Raw genomic sequence first — 17,400 nt, forward strand, 5'->3', positions numbered from 1 at the left:
ACATCACGACCATCTCAGGGTGTAGAAACTTGGTTCAAACATCCCCCCATACTACTTCGGGTGAGACTTCGGTCTGCGCTCTGCGGGATGATGCCGAAAGGCCCAGTAGTAGGGGGATTTTTTTGTCTAACTAACGCTGAACCTGGGTCAGGCTCCACACAATCAACACTTGGTTTTACAGGAGGTATTCTGTAGTTCACAAATACTTGGTAAACCCTTTTTCCTAGCTTATCCCTTTATTTTGTTTTGTTAATTTCTAAAATCAATTAATTGACCGCGGAAAAACATCCTTCCTGTGGAAATACTCCTTAGTAAATCTTAGGTTGATACTGTTGAATTTCCACATTGACCTTGGGTCTATGTTAGAGTATTAAAATCACTGACGCTACCAAACCAAGAATCTCAACCATAAACTACTTTGCACAGTGGAAACACAAAGCAGTAAATCACATATGCACAATATACACAGTTAAAAAAAAAATTGTACAATATGTATAATCCCAATATTCATTATATTAAAAAAATTGAGTAATACAATAGTCTATTGTTTACAAGATAAAGTGACAAACTTCGTTGCACAACTTCTCTGTCGTATCTTGTCCTGTCAGTCCTTTACTCCCGTACTGCTCACTTGTAGTGCCTTAGTCCATCAAGGCATCTACACATCGAGACTCCAAGAGGGTTGGATCCTATCACTACTTCAAGTCACGTCTGATACAATGAACATGGGCTCATCAACTACTCTCTAGGTAGGCCTAATTCCCGAGCTTCAATCTTCCAGGCTAGAAAAAACTTTCGTCCATCAAAGTGCTGCACTTCGGCACCAAAACTTCACCCAATATTGCACCAATAAAGTCCTTCTTGTCTGCTTCTCTAGGGCTACTTTGGGTAGCCAACTTGCTGCCCTCCAACAACTCTATGATACCAAATCCTGTCACTATCAATTATGCTCCTAGGTAAGTCTCTTCTCCTCCTCGGAAAACCCTCCACTTGGCATCAATAGGCTGCTAGAAGTATGATCCAATTCTGGTCACCAAACTATGACCCAATACACCTCAAAAGTGTTGCTACTACACCACGCTGCACTATTGAATGCTACATTGGTTCGGGTAAACTTTCTAGTCTTCAACCCTTCACACAAATCAGAAAGCAACCTCCAAATGATTGTGGTCTAGGCTGGAGAGACTCTCCTCTTTTACGCTGTGAGAAAGGGCTTAAGACCAGCCCTTAGAAGGCTTCCACGCAATCTGCTATTGTGGTATGGTCTGTGGCCAACCACACAACACCTTTCTCCTCCTTCAAACGACCCACATACCACCCCAAACCATTCACAATCCTTATCTGAAACAACATCCTTCTTTTTTGCACTTCATCCTCCACTACAACTTGTTTGTGCCCTAACACAGTCACCAAACTTCGTTTTTCTTTACCCTTAGTGTTGCGGCCTAATATTCCTAGCTTCTAGCCCTTAACATAAGCCAAACAACCCTTCAAATGTGCCACGCTGTCTCTACAGCTCCTATGGCCCAACCACAGAAATACATTGTTCTTTTTGCCCTCTTCCATGATGTCCTTAGGCTATCCCTGTTGCAGCTTAGACTTCCTATAATTTTAGAGGTATATTTCCTAATATTGGATGATATAATGACTCCTATCCATCCTCAATATATAGCCTTTAAAGCTTCCAATGAATCACAAAAGAGACATGTCTACTTGGAATTTTCTTCAAGTCATCCTACTTGAAAATCCAATATTTACTATGTCAACATCAAAAATTCATATCTCTCTAATGAAAACTCAGATTTAGACAATTTTTAATGCATTGGAATCATCTTTCCAAGAAATATCATCCTCATCCATGACATGTTGTGAATCAATCATGGTTTTTTCCCAAAACATGATGGGTGCCAAAACGAAACACTTAGGTTCCAAGCCCACAAGCTGCCCTTGTGGCGCTTTTTCCTCCAAACCCTGAACCCTAGGGCTTGGAGTACCTCCCAAGATACATAATTCAACACTACGTCTTAGCAAGGGAGGTACTTCCAAGACTATGATGTATCTCTTCATCATCATCACTGCTTACAACACTTTCCCAACTCTTGATGTTCACAATCCTAGCAATCCCTGTATGGTGAACTACACCCTTCTCGGAAGTGTCGTTGTCACCGCCAGAAGTAACTTGCTTCTTCTTCTTATCATGTAACATCTTCCACTCTTTCCATGATTCCTTCTTGGCATTTGTAGGAGCATACTTGCTCACTACTAACCACACACTCTTCTTGGGTTATAGAGTCTCCCTTTGAATATGTAAGCTCCCTCTCGAACTAGACTCCTTCTTAGTCTCTGGAACCTAGACCTTCTCAGAAAAGTGTACCTTCTTCTCAGGAACCTATGCCTTCTCCTCTAAAGCCTGCACTTGTTCCCGCTTCTGTGGAACTTGCACCTGTCCCTTCTTATTTCCATGATCCTCAGGCTTGGCAGACAACTTATAGGGACCATGCTCTCTAACTCTGAGTACAATCCCATTAGACCTAGAGCCTCTAGGATTGAGTCTTGCCTTCACATCTTGGAACAAGACCTCAAACCCACTCTTCTCCATCATCGATATTGATAGTACATTATATCTGAGTCTTGGTACAAAAGTACATCCTGGACCCACATCATACGTCTTTTCTCCATTTTGAATGGCACAACACCTGATCGTCTTATCTCCAACTGACTCTTATCACCCAACACCATGTGCAACTTCAAGTCCCATCTAGATAGAGTCTCAAAAATATCTTGTGACCTAGTCATATGCTTCATCACACCACTGTCCACGTACCATCCATCCTATTTGATAGTACTCTGCAAGAAATAAGAAATCATAACAAAATCCTCCTCTTCATCTTTCAATCTTCTAACGGGCTCATCCATCTCTGCTTTATTGGCAATATGAGTGGCCTACTTTCCTTTTCTTTTATCGTCGTCTCCCTTCTTCTTCTTCTTTAGACATCTTGACGAAAAATGATCCATCTCACCACAGTTGAAACACTTGACTTTACTCAAGTCCTTTTGCTTTCCCTTCATTCCTGATGCAAGTTCCACATCATCATCTGAAGCTTTCTGTTTCGGCTGAAGATCTTCGTCTCACAACTTTTCCTAAGTGAAGTCATCCCATAGCCTATCCTAGTCTGGTAACTTCTCCCTAACGACGATTCCTTTGATGAAGGGATTTCATTCCTCGGTGAATCCTTTCAATGTAATCCTTACCATATCTCCATCTAAGACAGTCACACTGATGGCAGCAAGCTCATCTTTTACCTGAGACAATCTCATCAGATATGAGGTCATGATTTCACCCTTTAACATCTTAGTGGACTTCAACTTATCCTCCAATACCAATATGCTGTTCTTTTTCTTATTCTGGAACAAATTCTAAAGAGATACCCACATCTCATGTGTGGTGTTCTTCTCGGAAAAATGAGGTATTAGGGCATCCCTCACACCATCAAGGATGATCAGTCTCTCCCTCACATCCAAATATTCCCATATTTCCTATTCCTTAGGTTCAGTTGGCTTCTTGATTTCTTTCTTGACAAAATCCCACATCTTGTTGACCTGCAATATCAACTTGATCCTTTCCTTCCATGGCCTATAGTTGGACAACCCCTCCAACCATCCTCATATTGGATACCTGCTTTCAACTTTGATATTGTAGTGAAGACTTCACTCATAATGTGACCAACTCCCTCTTACGTTGTACTTCGTTGCACACAACTCTAATTTACTTACTTCCAAAGTAGCTCAGACATGCTTTGATACCATGTTGAATTTCCATGACCTTGGGTCTAGGTTAGAGTCTTAAAATCATTGACTCTACCAAATCAATAATCTAAACCATAAACTACTTTTCACAACAGAAATATAAAGCAGTAAATCACATATGCACAAGATACACAGTTTTAAACAAAATTGTACAATATGTACAATCCCAATCTGCGTTATATTAAACAAATTGAGTAATACAACAGTCTATGGTTTACAAGATATAATGACAAACTTCATTTCACAACTTCTCTATCGTATCTTGTCATGCTGGTCCTTTTCTCCCATACTTCTCACTAGTAGTGCCTTATTCCATCAAGACATCTACACATCGAGACTCCGAGAGGGTTTCCTCCTATCACTGTTGCAAGTCACTTATGCTACAATTAACACGGGCTCATCAACTACTCTTTGGATAGGCGTAATTCCCGAACTCCAATCTACCAGGCTAGCAACAACTTTCATCTATCAAAGTGTTGTACTTCGACACCAAAACTTCACCCAATCTTGCACCAACAAATTCCTTCTTTTCTATTGCTCTAGGGCTAATTTGGGTAGCCAACTCGCTACCCTCCAACAACTCTATGATACCCAATCTCATCACTGTCAATTCAGCTCCTAGGTAAGACTCTTCTCCTCCTTGGAAGACCCTCCACTTGGCATCAACAGGCTGCTAGAAGTCTGATCCAGTTCTGGTCACCAAACTATGACCCAATACACCTCACAAATGCCACTACTACACCATGTTGCACTGCTAAATGCTACACTGGTTAGGGTAAACTTTCCAACCCTCAACCCTTCATGAAGATCAGCAAGAAACCTCCAAATGACTATATTCTAGGCTGGAGAGACTCTCCTCCTTTACATTGTGAGAAAGGGCTTAAGACTGAATCTTAGAAGGCTTCCACACAATCTGTTGTTATGGTATTTCATGTAGCCTACCACACAAGACCTTTCTCCTCCTTAAAACAACCCACACACCACCCTAAACCATCTGCTATCCCTGTTTACAACAACGTCCTTCTTTTCTGCACTTCAGCCTCCACTGCAACTTGTTTGTGCCCTAACAAAGTCACCAAACTTTGTTGATCTTTACCCTTAGTGTTGCGGCCAAATCTACCCAGCTTCTAGCCCTTAATGTAAGGAAAATAACCCTTCAAATGTGCTACACTATCCCTACAACTCTTGTGGCCCAATCACAGAATACATTGTTCTTTTTGTCCTCTTCCACGTTGTCCTTAGACTCTCCTTGTTGCGGCTTAGCCTTCCTGTAATTTCAGAGGTATTTTTCCCAATATTGGATGACATAAGGACTCCAATCCATCCTCAATATATAGTTTTTAAGGCCTCCAACGAATCACATGAAGAGACACGTCTACTTGGAATTTTCTTCAAATCGGCCTACTTGAAAATCCAATATTTACTATGTCAACTTCAAAAATTCATATCTCTCTAATGACAACTCGAATTTAGACGATTTTCAATGCGTTGGAATCATCTTTCTGAGCACTATCATCCTCATCCATCACATACCATGAATCCATCATAGTTTTTACCCTAAACACGATGGGTTCCAAAACCCCACACTTGGGTTCCAAGCCCACAAGTTTCCCTTGTGGCGCTTTGTCCTCCAAAACCTGAACCCTAGGGCTTGGAGTACCTCCCAAGCTACACAATTCAATAGAGACTAATGGAAACATTTCCTGAGTCCACAAATCAAGGAAACTCCCCTGATGGGAATCCTGGTCCTTTTCCTTCTTTTGGAAATGTTAGTGCTCCCTATATGGAAACATTGTCCCTTCCTGAATTCACAATTTGTTTTCCGATTCGGTTATTTTTGACCCCTATGGTTCTGAATTTCCAAGCTGCTCTTCGACTAGGCTCTCCTCCACCTAAACAATATCAACCTTTGGTTGAGCCAAAATTTGACTCTTTTCATTCTTCGCCTATGCAGTCTTGTTCCTCTTCTTCCTCTTCAACTAGTGAAAGCCTGCAAGCTAGTAACCAGGTGGATAAGAAGAAGAAGAAGAAAAGGGAGATTAAGAAGATGAAAAATAAGCAAGGGGACAACCCAAAAACCATTGCTACTGATTCAGTTGATATTGAAAAAAATTACAATCAGCCCCAGAAATTAAAATTCCCTTGCATGCTATGCGGGGGTGACCACCTTCTTAGAGATTGTCCTGGTATTCCCAAGGTCTTAGAAGTGTGGTCCACAAGTTCACATCAACCTTTATTATCATCCTTTGGAGATCATGCTGGTGATAAACCTTCAACCAGTGATAGTAAAACCCATGGGAAAAGGGAAAGGTAAAATTTCCTTGTAGGTTATGTGAAGGGAATCATCTTATTCACCTTTGTCCTTATATGGGTGAAGCCTCTAAATTATTGGATAACCTTGCAACTACTTAACCTCGTCTTTCAAGTGGCTATTGAAAGTTTTCTCTTGATCCTCCACTATTTGATCAAGTAATTGATTAGAATCCATTCCTAGTCAATTCTACTCTCTCTGAAAGTGAATCCCACGAGTCCATTCCTGACCAACCAATGGTTGAGAAAATAGTCAGCTCAATTCCACCTTCAGTCAATTGTGTCTATCCTATAGAGCGTGAACCTCATTCCGCTCAGGTTCTCCTTGTTTCTTAAGATTCCAAAGAATTAGGGGGAAATCCTCTTGTTCCCATGGTATAGGGGGTGATCCTCCTATTCCCACGGTACAGGGGAGCGATCCTCACATTCCTATAACACGAGAGGGAATTCCTCCCATTCCGATGGCACCCCCTCCAAGTAGTTTAGTCACTTTCTTTGATTGGAGTCAACTGGCAGGATATCGTCTTCCTTCCTATGTGACCTTTCAAATCACAGTAAAGGCTTATAATGTGGTCGTGCCTAGAAAAATCATAGATGAAGGCACATCTATTAGTATTCTATCTTCAACTACTTAACAAGCTTTAGGTTCTCTGTAGCTTGTGCCTGTTCTTAGAATTTGTTAGCTTTTAATAAAGGAACCAGTCAACTGTTAGGGATCCTTCCTATGTTGCCTATTACTTTGGGAGGAGAAATTGTTTATGTCGATGTGATGGTTGTCCAAGGCCCTTTTGGATTTTAATTTACTCCTTGACTGTGACTATGTTTATGTCATGGGAGATCTTGTCTCTTCTCTCTTTCGTGTCATATGTTTCTCGCATGAAGGACGAATTGTGGCTATTGATCACCTTTCGTTCGTCGGTCCTAGTTTTACTCCCAATCAACCATATTCCCTAAATGGTCCATCTATGTGTTATCACTACGAAATCCCTTTAGGTTGAGGAAAGGGCCACAAAGGTAACCAAAAACCGCTCTAAGCTAGAAAACTAGCCTTTCTAGCCAGAGGGGGCTCCCTCAACTAAACAAAACTAAATATTTTACTCTATAGCATACAAAGACTAGTTATGGAAATGTTTGGATTTTGATAATGAAGGTGGTAGAGGATTCTAAGAAAAACTATTGATGGTAATAGTGATATCCCTATTGTGACATGCTGATGTATTTCCAACCAGCTTCATATATGGAGGTTTAATTAGTACATTTTTGGAATGAATAACGAAACTGTAGTATAGAAAGGGTGAGAGTATCAAGACATTTATCAAAAGAGTAGAAATAACAACATTTGTCACATCATCTTAGACCAATTACCATCAAGAAGAAAAGATAATACCTTTAAAGGCATACATATTTCATTCGCAACTGAAATATACTCGGTTCAGTCAAACATGAGCATATAAGATGAATTCAAGTATAATTGTCCCCTAAACCTTTAAAACAGTATGAAGAAAATAGAAAAGGGTACAAAACATAGGCTAAGAGAGAGAATAAATTATTCCAAAAACATTCATACCATAAGAAACTCCATAAATCGACTGGAACCCCTTGAACATTTAGGCATGTTCATTTAAAACCAAATCACAAGCATAACTGCAATAACTCCTCTAGAAATTGAGAAACCAACAACAACCTTGTTTATCTTCATTTATCAAAATATATAGTATATATATGGATGAAAATAATTTCAATTTCACTGCATCTACGATCCCTCGGAGGATCGATTCAATTCCGGAAAAAAACATAGTAACTTGTTGTTTTTTACATGCTTTTCATCCAATCATAAAACATAAAACATGTTTTTGTCCTTTTGAAATAAAAATAAACCTATTTAAATACAAATTATCTTAAAAAGGTCTTTGGATTGATCAACATGTTTGAAATAGAAAAAAACATAAAAGTTGCCTTTCTGACGGCTAAAAAGCCTGCACAACGCCCAAAATTTCATTCTTCTATAACTGACACGTGGAAAGAAACTGGAGTGGTGAGATGGACACCATATGTACTCCACATGATCATCTTCAAAACCTAATAGGTGGTAATTTTACTGTGTACATGAGATGGTCAGAGCATGGGCTGCATAATGAGTGTGCAGCGCCTTCGTAACAAAATTGCTCCAGTTGTTCTGTGAATTCCTTTAATTACTCCTGAATGATGTCATGACACTATATGCCAATCATATCAACTTCAACATATCAACACATCATAAAATTAAAACAAAACTTGAGAATAAGAAGGAAATCCTGATCATTTCCTTTTCCTCTTGCTTGATAATTTATTGCTAGAAGCCTTGATGCTAGAAGTCTTAGACTTGGGATCTCGAGTAATGAGGTCTTGTTGCTTCACAAGTTGTGATAGAGTAGGTGTGGATTTGGATTTAGGATCAAATTTACGCATTTTCATTAGCGGAGGTATTACAACATCCCCCTCATATATCTTCAGCAATCTACGTGCCTCCTCTAAATCTTGCCTCATAGTTCCCAGCTATGCATTCAGGACTAAGTTTCTGACATACAAATTTATGCATTGTCTCCTAATAGGTTGTGACCACTTGAAAAAATTCTTACTCCTGTCAAGAGATTTGGATGCCTCTTTGACTTCATGGTCACAGTTTTCAAGAATATGTTAAATGGAATTCTTATACTCCAGATTTTGTCACCTAAATTGATTGACCCGCTCTTTGCTTTCTTTTAACTCCTCCAGGAACCTTTGATACTCTTTCCATTGACTGAATGGGGGTCTACGAGGGGATTTAGCTATTTGTTTCATTTGTTTCACTTGTTTCACATACTTAAAATTTGATTTGAATACCCTAATGCTGGCTCACTAGACGTCACTACAACATTCTTAGCTTGTTCAACAAAATAAACCTATTTTTTCTTCCCTTTGGCACTTGTTTAAGTTGACTTTGTCTTGTCGTTTGCTAGTTTAATGGCCTATTTTATGCCTATGTTCTGTTTCTCCAGAAATGTTATTCTCATTTGGTTTTTAAATAGTGTCTCTCTCATATATATTATCTTAGGGTCCTCTTCTTTATACTGCACATCACCTGTATCAAGTGGTGTTATGTCCTCTTCATGATCTGATTGCACCATTTCTAGACCATTTATCTCATCAATTTTTTCATCAACCTGTACATCTGCTTGCTTGTCTTCATATATTTCCACAATTGCTTGAGGGGCTGCCTCTTCCTAGTTTTTTTTTTTTAAACTCTAGACCTCTTTCTTCATCTCATCACAAACTCATCTTGGTTTGTGTCTTGAATTTTGACCTTAAGTTTGGCTTGTTGAGTTGATGCCACTTGTTCTTATGTTCCTTTGTCTGCCCTGTCATCCTCTATGCTTTGAAATTTAGTTTTCTTTCTCAACTTTCCTACAACTTTATTGCCTGGCTTAGCACCTTCCTTCTTTATGGGCTTCATTACCATGGCTGAATGAGTGCTCTCCTTCTTAGGATTTTCTTGCTTGGGCTCTTCTTTATCTGCCTTGATTGATGATGACCCAGTTTGTGGCAAGAGGTCAATACTTGCAAGAAAATCAGACGAAAGCATTTTATTTCTTTCAACAACATACTTTACTAAGATTTTGATTAAAGAGAAATGGAACATACTTGAAGCATGGTGATCCTTTTAATTTGTACTTTGGTGGCCATTCTTTCTATACTCTTAAGCAAGAAATAAGGGAGGTTCATGGGCTTGCTTTCAGTGAAATGTCATAGTAACCTGATATGGTACTGGTATATTCTATTGAACCTACCCTCACAAGTGAAATATCTTTGGATCACCTTCATAAGGTCTACATATTTCTCTTGAAGATAAATGTTGTGGAAGGTGGAAGCAAACTTGTCAAGATACCTAGGCTTCACAAACTGCTTGTAAGCCAAAATGTCTAGCTCATCCCCCTTGAACCATTTATCCCCTATTGTTGGGAGATTGGTTGCATCACCTATGAAATTCTCAGTTAATATAATCTCCAGGTGTCCTAGTTTTACTCAGTTTTCTTGAAAATTAAGAGAAAATAAGCTAGTCATTTTGGCATTGTGACCTACTTTTTGTATCTTCTGCTACAAAGGAATGCACCCCATGTTCTCAAAAGCCACTTTAATAGCAGGGGATGAATTGAGCAGACTCAAAATGTTGAGTTCAGTGTGTACAAGGTCTCCTCCCTTTTTTCTAGAAGCATGGACCATCTTATCTCAACACCTAGCTGATTGATTTTGAAATTTAGGTTATTTCTACATGTGTAGACACAAAGGAATGAAAATAGGCTCGAGTGACAACACATCTCTACTCAAGTAGTTGTAACAACAGGATGGCGACAGAACAATCTATGTGGTGGAATGCAAGAAGGAGGCTTTGAAAATTTAAAATATATTTAACATTAAACGCTTCAGGAAACATTCATCATCCAAACTTTAAGTTTATAGCAATAAGACATCGCACTTAGAGGCAAGACAACTTTTTCAAACAAAACAAAGTCTGCACAAAACCTATTTTTAAATAGGGGCATACACGATTTTAGCACAACAGCCAGGAGAATTAGCAATGAGAATCTACAGGAATGGTGACATACTCCCTACCTCTCCAATCCTTGCATTCAAACTGTGCGTTGGAGACTAGATTGATATGCAACTTTTCTCTGTGTAGGAAAATTTCGTGCCATGCTCAAACTGTTCTGCAGCCTATAAACCTCCCTACGACTCCTGAGCTTCTCTGCACTTTCTGAATTCTCATGCAACCTTTTCTTTGGAATAAAATCACTCATCTCATTCTCTGCATGAGGGAAGAGTCCATCACCTACGCACAATCATACAGAAAAATGGTGGCCTTTACAATGATTTCAAATTATTGTGTTGATGTAACAAGATGGATGTGAAACCCGCATTCCTTATGAAATTTCACATGCTTGAAAAAGTGATGTTCAAATGTTGTAGGGTGGCGAAGGATTTAGATATGATAACTTTGGTAACCAAAGTCTGTCGAAGGTGAAAATGACAATGGGTCAATCATGGTGGGTAATGATGTTTAGGAAAGGGGATAGTTTAGGCCTAGGGAAATGTGGTTAGGTGAAAACAAAAATAAGGGTTTAGGCCTAAAATAAATCGATAGGAGTAATGTAAACATTAGAGAATGATGGGAAATAATGAAATGAGGGAAAAAGGAGATAGGTAGAGGGATTAATATGATGTTTAGCAAAGGTATAGGTCAAAACATTAATGTTTAGGATCTTTTCGAGATCCTTTCCTCAATAGTTGACACTTCGACCATATTACCAACCTATCATCACCTAATACCCAGAATCAACAATAAAACCTTCCCAAACAATAGAAATTCCTTCCCAATGAGTGAACTTGATGAGAAAAGTGATAACTTAACTAACGATGACTCAATTGAGCAGTGAAAAGTCAAAACATGACAGTGAGAAAATTTATGACTTTGACCTTTTTTTAAAACAACAAATAATAAAATCGATATACCTTTCGAATGATAAACTAACCTACTCTAACATGGGCTCCATTGGGGATGGCAACCTACCGGTGAGGTGCCAAGAATGACATTGCAGACTAGTAGTCTTGCCATTGGCCAATATGGTCATAACATGCAAAAACTGATATACAGACTCTGAATCGGGAAAAATTACTAACTAGATTGACTATAAATGATAAAAAAAAAAGAACTGACTGACAGACTCAATTATTTATGGCAGCGATCAGTTAAGACCTCATGTAATTCACTTTGGGCTTCAAATATTGACTATAACTACCTACACTTGCATTATTCAAAATTAAAATGTTATAGACAATGAAATTGCCCTTCAAAATCTAACTTAAGAGAGGAAATGTTTGAGCATCCTGTCATGCTCAGGCCTTGCTCCAACTGGGTGATCTGACAAATCTTCATGTAAATATGCATTCTAGCCTCTAAATGAAAAAAATTTAAAAGACCCCTTCCACAAGTTCTCAAATTTCCCATGCTTGCCCTTATCCTCATTCTAAGCATCCCATTTCAGAACCAAATCTCCAATCTAAAAATATGTTGCCTTCGTTCTTTTATCATAAATATTCTTTATCTAGTCTTGTAACAAGTGTGTGTTCCTGAATACCACTTCTCTTTACTATTGGAGCTGGATCATTTGGCCAATTCTCCGCTACATGGCATTTGGGTCTGCTTCTACTTCTTGTAACAATATCATGACCGAGACTCCAAGAGATGAGTAAAAAGTGACTATGTTCCATACACCAACTCAAATGGAGAGTCGAGACATGCCTGTGGATCTTTTAGTACTCACACGATCTTCCCATAGTGCATGGATCAATTTTTTGTGCTAGTTCATTTTATTCTCTTGCACCAACTTTCTAATAATGTTGACCAAGCTCTTGTTGGATGACTCTGCCAAGCCATTTCCCTGAGGGTAGTAGGTTGTGGAATGACCCAAACTAATGTTATATTTGAAGAAGCATTCAATCATTCTTTTTGAATTGAATGCATTGACGTTATCCGTGATAATATTTTGCGGACAACCGAAATGGGACAGAATTTTGTTTTCTAGAAATTGGATGATAGTTGCATCTGTGGCCTGCCTAACAAGGACTGCTTAAATCAATTTTGTAAAATAATGTGTTCCTGTTAAAATCTATTTATGTTGCTCGGACGAGGAAGGATGAATCTCTCCAATGAAATCAAGTCCCCATTGTTGAAAAGGTGACTTGACTGTTATAGGCTTTAGAGGCAGGGGAAGCAACTTCTTTCTACCCTCGAACATCAGACATATCTTACAGCTGGCCACCTTCTTATGCACATCAATAGATAAACTAGGCCAATAAAGGCTAGCTCTTAAAATCTTATTTGTTGTAGTTTTCAAATACAAGTGACCACCACAATCCCCCCTATGGAATTCCTCTACTATTGTTTAGGCCTCATCCTCCAGTAAACAATTAAGCAAAATCCCACCAGGGTCTATCTAGTATAAGAATTGGCCAATAATAAAAAATTTCACTGCTATTAATTTTAAAAACCAGGCTTTAGTTTTGGGCCAGTCTGACGGTGCTTGCAAATGCTGTAAAACATATAGGATATTTGCATACCATGGTGAAACAACGAATTTATCCAGTACTTACTGAACAACATTTGAGAGTTCTTCCTCTGTTAGGACAATGAGAAAATTAATTTGAAGGGACTGTAAATTTGATTCTGCCATCATCCGGGCCAAACCTTGAACTTTAATCAATTTTTTTGGCCTAATTTCTATGTCATATTCAAGAATTACTGCGATCCACTTGCCCCTCCTTTGAGTCAAAATATTTTTAACTGCAACACTAGGCACGTAAGCCACAACATGAGAATGTAAAATGTACACCCGAAAGTCTTCCACGACCTTAACAAGCACAAATGTTTGTTTTGTTTTTTTTGTTTTGTTTTGTTTTTTGTTTTGTTTTTTTCCATTATGTCATACTTGAGCGCAGAATCTCTTAGAACCTTTCTAAAAACTTCAATAGGTTGTTCGACTCCCTACTGATTTTTCTGCAAAAGAACCACAACAATATTGTGTTTAGATGCAAAATAAAACACTATGAAATCCCATGTATAATCTGAGCTGGCCAAGGTAGGAGCACAGGACAAGGCTGCTTTAACTTCACTGAATGATTTCTTACTGTCTTCATTCCATTTCACCTCGCTGTCCTGCTTCAGCATGTCTGTAATTTTCCTAGAGATCTCAGCCAAATTGGGAATGAATCTTCTCAAAAAAATAATTTTGCCCGAAAATGATTGAATCTCCTTTTTACTCCTAGGATCATCCATTTTCTGAATAACTACAATTCTGTTAGGGTCTATTTTTATGCCATCTTTTGAAATAATATGGCCCAACATTTTGCCTTCCTCCAGGCCAAACAAGGACTTTTTAGGATTTAATGAGATGCCATGTTTCCTGCACTTTTCTAAAACTACTCTTAAGTGCTACAAATATTCCTCATTATATTGTGAGTAAATAGTAATGTCATCCAATTATATGACAAGAAAATTATCCTTTTCTTCTGCAAAGTCTATGTCCATCGCCCACTAAAATGTTGCTCTTGCATTCATTAAACTGAATGACATCTTTGCATACGTGATAGTACCCCAAGGAGTTGTAAAAGTAGTCTTATCTTGGTCCTTTGGGTGAACCAAAATCTGGCTATACCCAGAGAATCCATCCAACAGTGACATTCTTTTGGCACACACTACTTTCTGGAGAACATGGTCCATTTTTGGCAGCGGATAGTTGTCCTTGAGGGACACCCTGTTTAAGTTCCTGAAATCTACACACAATCTAATTTCACTCGTTTTCTTTCTGGCTGGTACCAAATTGGACAACCAATCTGAAAAATGGAGGGGAACTATAATACTAGCATCAAAAAGTTTCCTTACTTATTTTTCAATTAAGGGCAACAATATCGGATTGGTCCTCTGCAACTTCTACTTGAATGGATTTTGATCCTTTTTTATTGGTATTATATGTTGAATGATCTCTTTGTCATACACCTTCAAGTCTTCATACCCCCAAGCAAAAACATCAAATAACTCAGTAAACAATTCCAAATATCTTCTTTTCATGTCAGGGCTCAAGGTTTTGGACAACTTTATCATCTTTGGGTGTTTTGTTGTACCTATATTTCATTCTTCAATTCCTTCTCCAACTGGTGCTAATTTTGGTCTTTTGGCCACATCATTTTGGTCAAACAATTCCTCCAAAGGTACCAGACCTCTTGGAAGGATGTTGTCCTTAAGATGAAATATATTCAATTCAATGCCCTGCGTATCCAATTCCTCCTTCATTTGATTTATGAAACTCTCCTTATCTGCATCTTCCCACTCACTGTCCCTTTCCCATTTCATTCTAACAAACTCTTCTTTCATTAGCAATATTTTTTCTACCTTCTTGTCATTGTCAAATACTTGCCAATGACCATTGTTATTAGGAACAACGGGTCTATGTCTCACCTCTACCCTGTACTTTCTATTAACTACTGGGCATGTCAAAATCAAAGGCTAAAGTAGCCAATGCATCTGCAACAGCATTGTCTTTCCTTGGAACCACTGAAAAGTTGTGTTCAACAAAATTATGCAAATAATGAAGTACAACATTCTGATGGGCTCACATGCGGGAATGATTGGTCTGGTATTCAACTTTAACTTGCCTAACTGCTAACTTAGAATCACCATAAACAACAATTTTTTTAGCCCCTGATTTATTTAAATTCCTCAATCCCAAAATCAGAGCTTCGTATTCTGCCATATTGTTTGTACAATCAAACTCCAGTTTATATGAACACAACTTTGACTTACCAATTTCTGGACTTATAATCCACACCCTCGCTCCAGCTCCTTCTCTGCTTGTTACCCCATCAAAATACATGGTCCAAACTTGATGTTTCTTCCTTTATTTTCCATCCATTTCAACTTTGAAATTTGCATATATTTTGAGGGAAGATTGGTTGGTCTATCTCTCCTTTTCATTGTTGTCTTGCCCTTCTTTTGAAAGGTTTTCTGCTTCAGAAATTTGTTTTGCAGATGTCTATTTATCCTTATTCAAAACATCAGACTTCATTTCTATGTCTTCCTTCCTTCTGACATCGAATTTACTTTGGATTTCCTACCTTGAATGCTCATGCAAAATTGATTTTTCCTGAGTGATTTCCTCCTCTTCTTTAGTCTTTGAAACAAGACCTTCATCAATGGGACAACTTGAGTTAAACAGAATGAATGAATCTACATTAGAATGGACAACATAAAATGGATGATTAACATGCTTTTTATTACTGCTGATCATATATTGCATGAGCGGCTCTCTGTACAACCTTCTCATATATCCTCCAAAAACTGAAATTGTAGTGTATGACATGTTAGTTTGTAATGCTCCATTCATTTTTTCCATTAAGGATATAGACAACAGTATACCATAACTTGGAGGTATGTCTGCCACAACGATGTCCATCACCATGCATTTAGAAGGAATTTGACTCAAGGATATGGCTAGATCTTTAATTAACCCCAACAATTTCACCTTACTGGAATAAAATGAATAAATGTCCTTGTATAGTTGTGTAATGTCTAATCCAAATCTCTCCATAATCACCCGTGGCATTAAATTATGTGATGCCCTAAAGTCCAACATATAATTGTGTAGGATTTGTTCATGTACATTCAAACTAACATGATAGGGAGGAACATCACCATCCTTTGTTTTATCCTCAATTTTTGTCCCAAAGATGGTCACTAGATGATCATCTGTTATGTTAACTGTATTAGAGGTTTTATCTACTTTAAGCACCCTTAAAATATAAAACCTATATTGATCATTTCTCACTAATTCACCAAGAAGAATAGAAATATTCAACTTAGAAACTTCATATTCGAGATTAAATAGGCTTGTTACCTTTTCGGTCTCCTTGTGAACAACATCCTTCTTTTCTACAACTTCTTTGTCTTTGGGTATGCTGTCCTTTTGCAACAAGATAATAATATGAGGCTCCTTCACTTGGGAAATTGTGATAGAATATATTTCTTCTGAGCAATTGTATTGGGGAGGATAATTTTAACACAATTGGGAGGCACTTTTTTCCTTGTTGTGTTGCTGATTTGTGCATCCTTCTTCGCTGCATTAACTCCCATTTTCTTATTGCTCAAATTATACTATCGCCGCACTTGCATTATAGAATTCTGAAAACCCTTTCTATATTCCTTTGATTCAATCATCAATGCATCATTTTAGGATTGGGACAACAAGAGTTCTTCATCTTCTGCTTCAAAATTTTCAAGTTGCTCATATTCTTGATCCTCTTTGTCAAATAAACCTCTTGCTACCCATCACCCAAAAAAAAAAAAATATGATCTTCAGGAGTTTTCTCATCTTCCTCATATTGATCTTGAGCAAAATTTTGTTAGAACGGTGTTCTTATTTGCTGCCATGATTGTTCTAGACCTTTCTACTCTCAAGGTTTGTTAGGCAACTGTGGTTGCCTTCAGAAACCAAGATTTCTGATTTGTGGACCAATCTGGGTCTCTTGAATTTCTGTCCGATTAGCCAGGGATATTTTCTCCATCATCTTCTCCATTGTCTTAACCAATTGTTATAGCTCCAAATCTCACTCTTATGGTTTGTGATGCTGCACTCATGGCCTAGGGCAACCCCTCCTTCCAGACCTGGTCCAAAAATTTAAAAAATAGTGTTTTATTCCCTATACGCGACATTGCCC

The sequence above is a fragment of the Pinus tabuliformis genome, chromosome 1_2, assembly GCF_031772625.1.
Source record: "Pinus tabuliformis cultivar Carrire ecotype Pingquan chromosome 1_2, CPIR1, whole genome shotgun sequence".
In the NCBI taxonomy this organism is placed as follows: Eukaryota; Viridiplantae; Streptophyta; class Pinopsida; order Pinales; family Pinaceae; genus Pinus; species Pinus tabuliformis.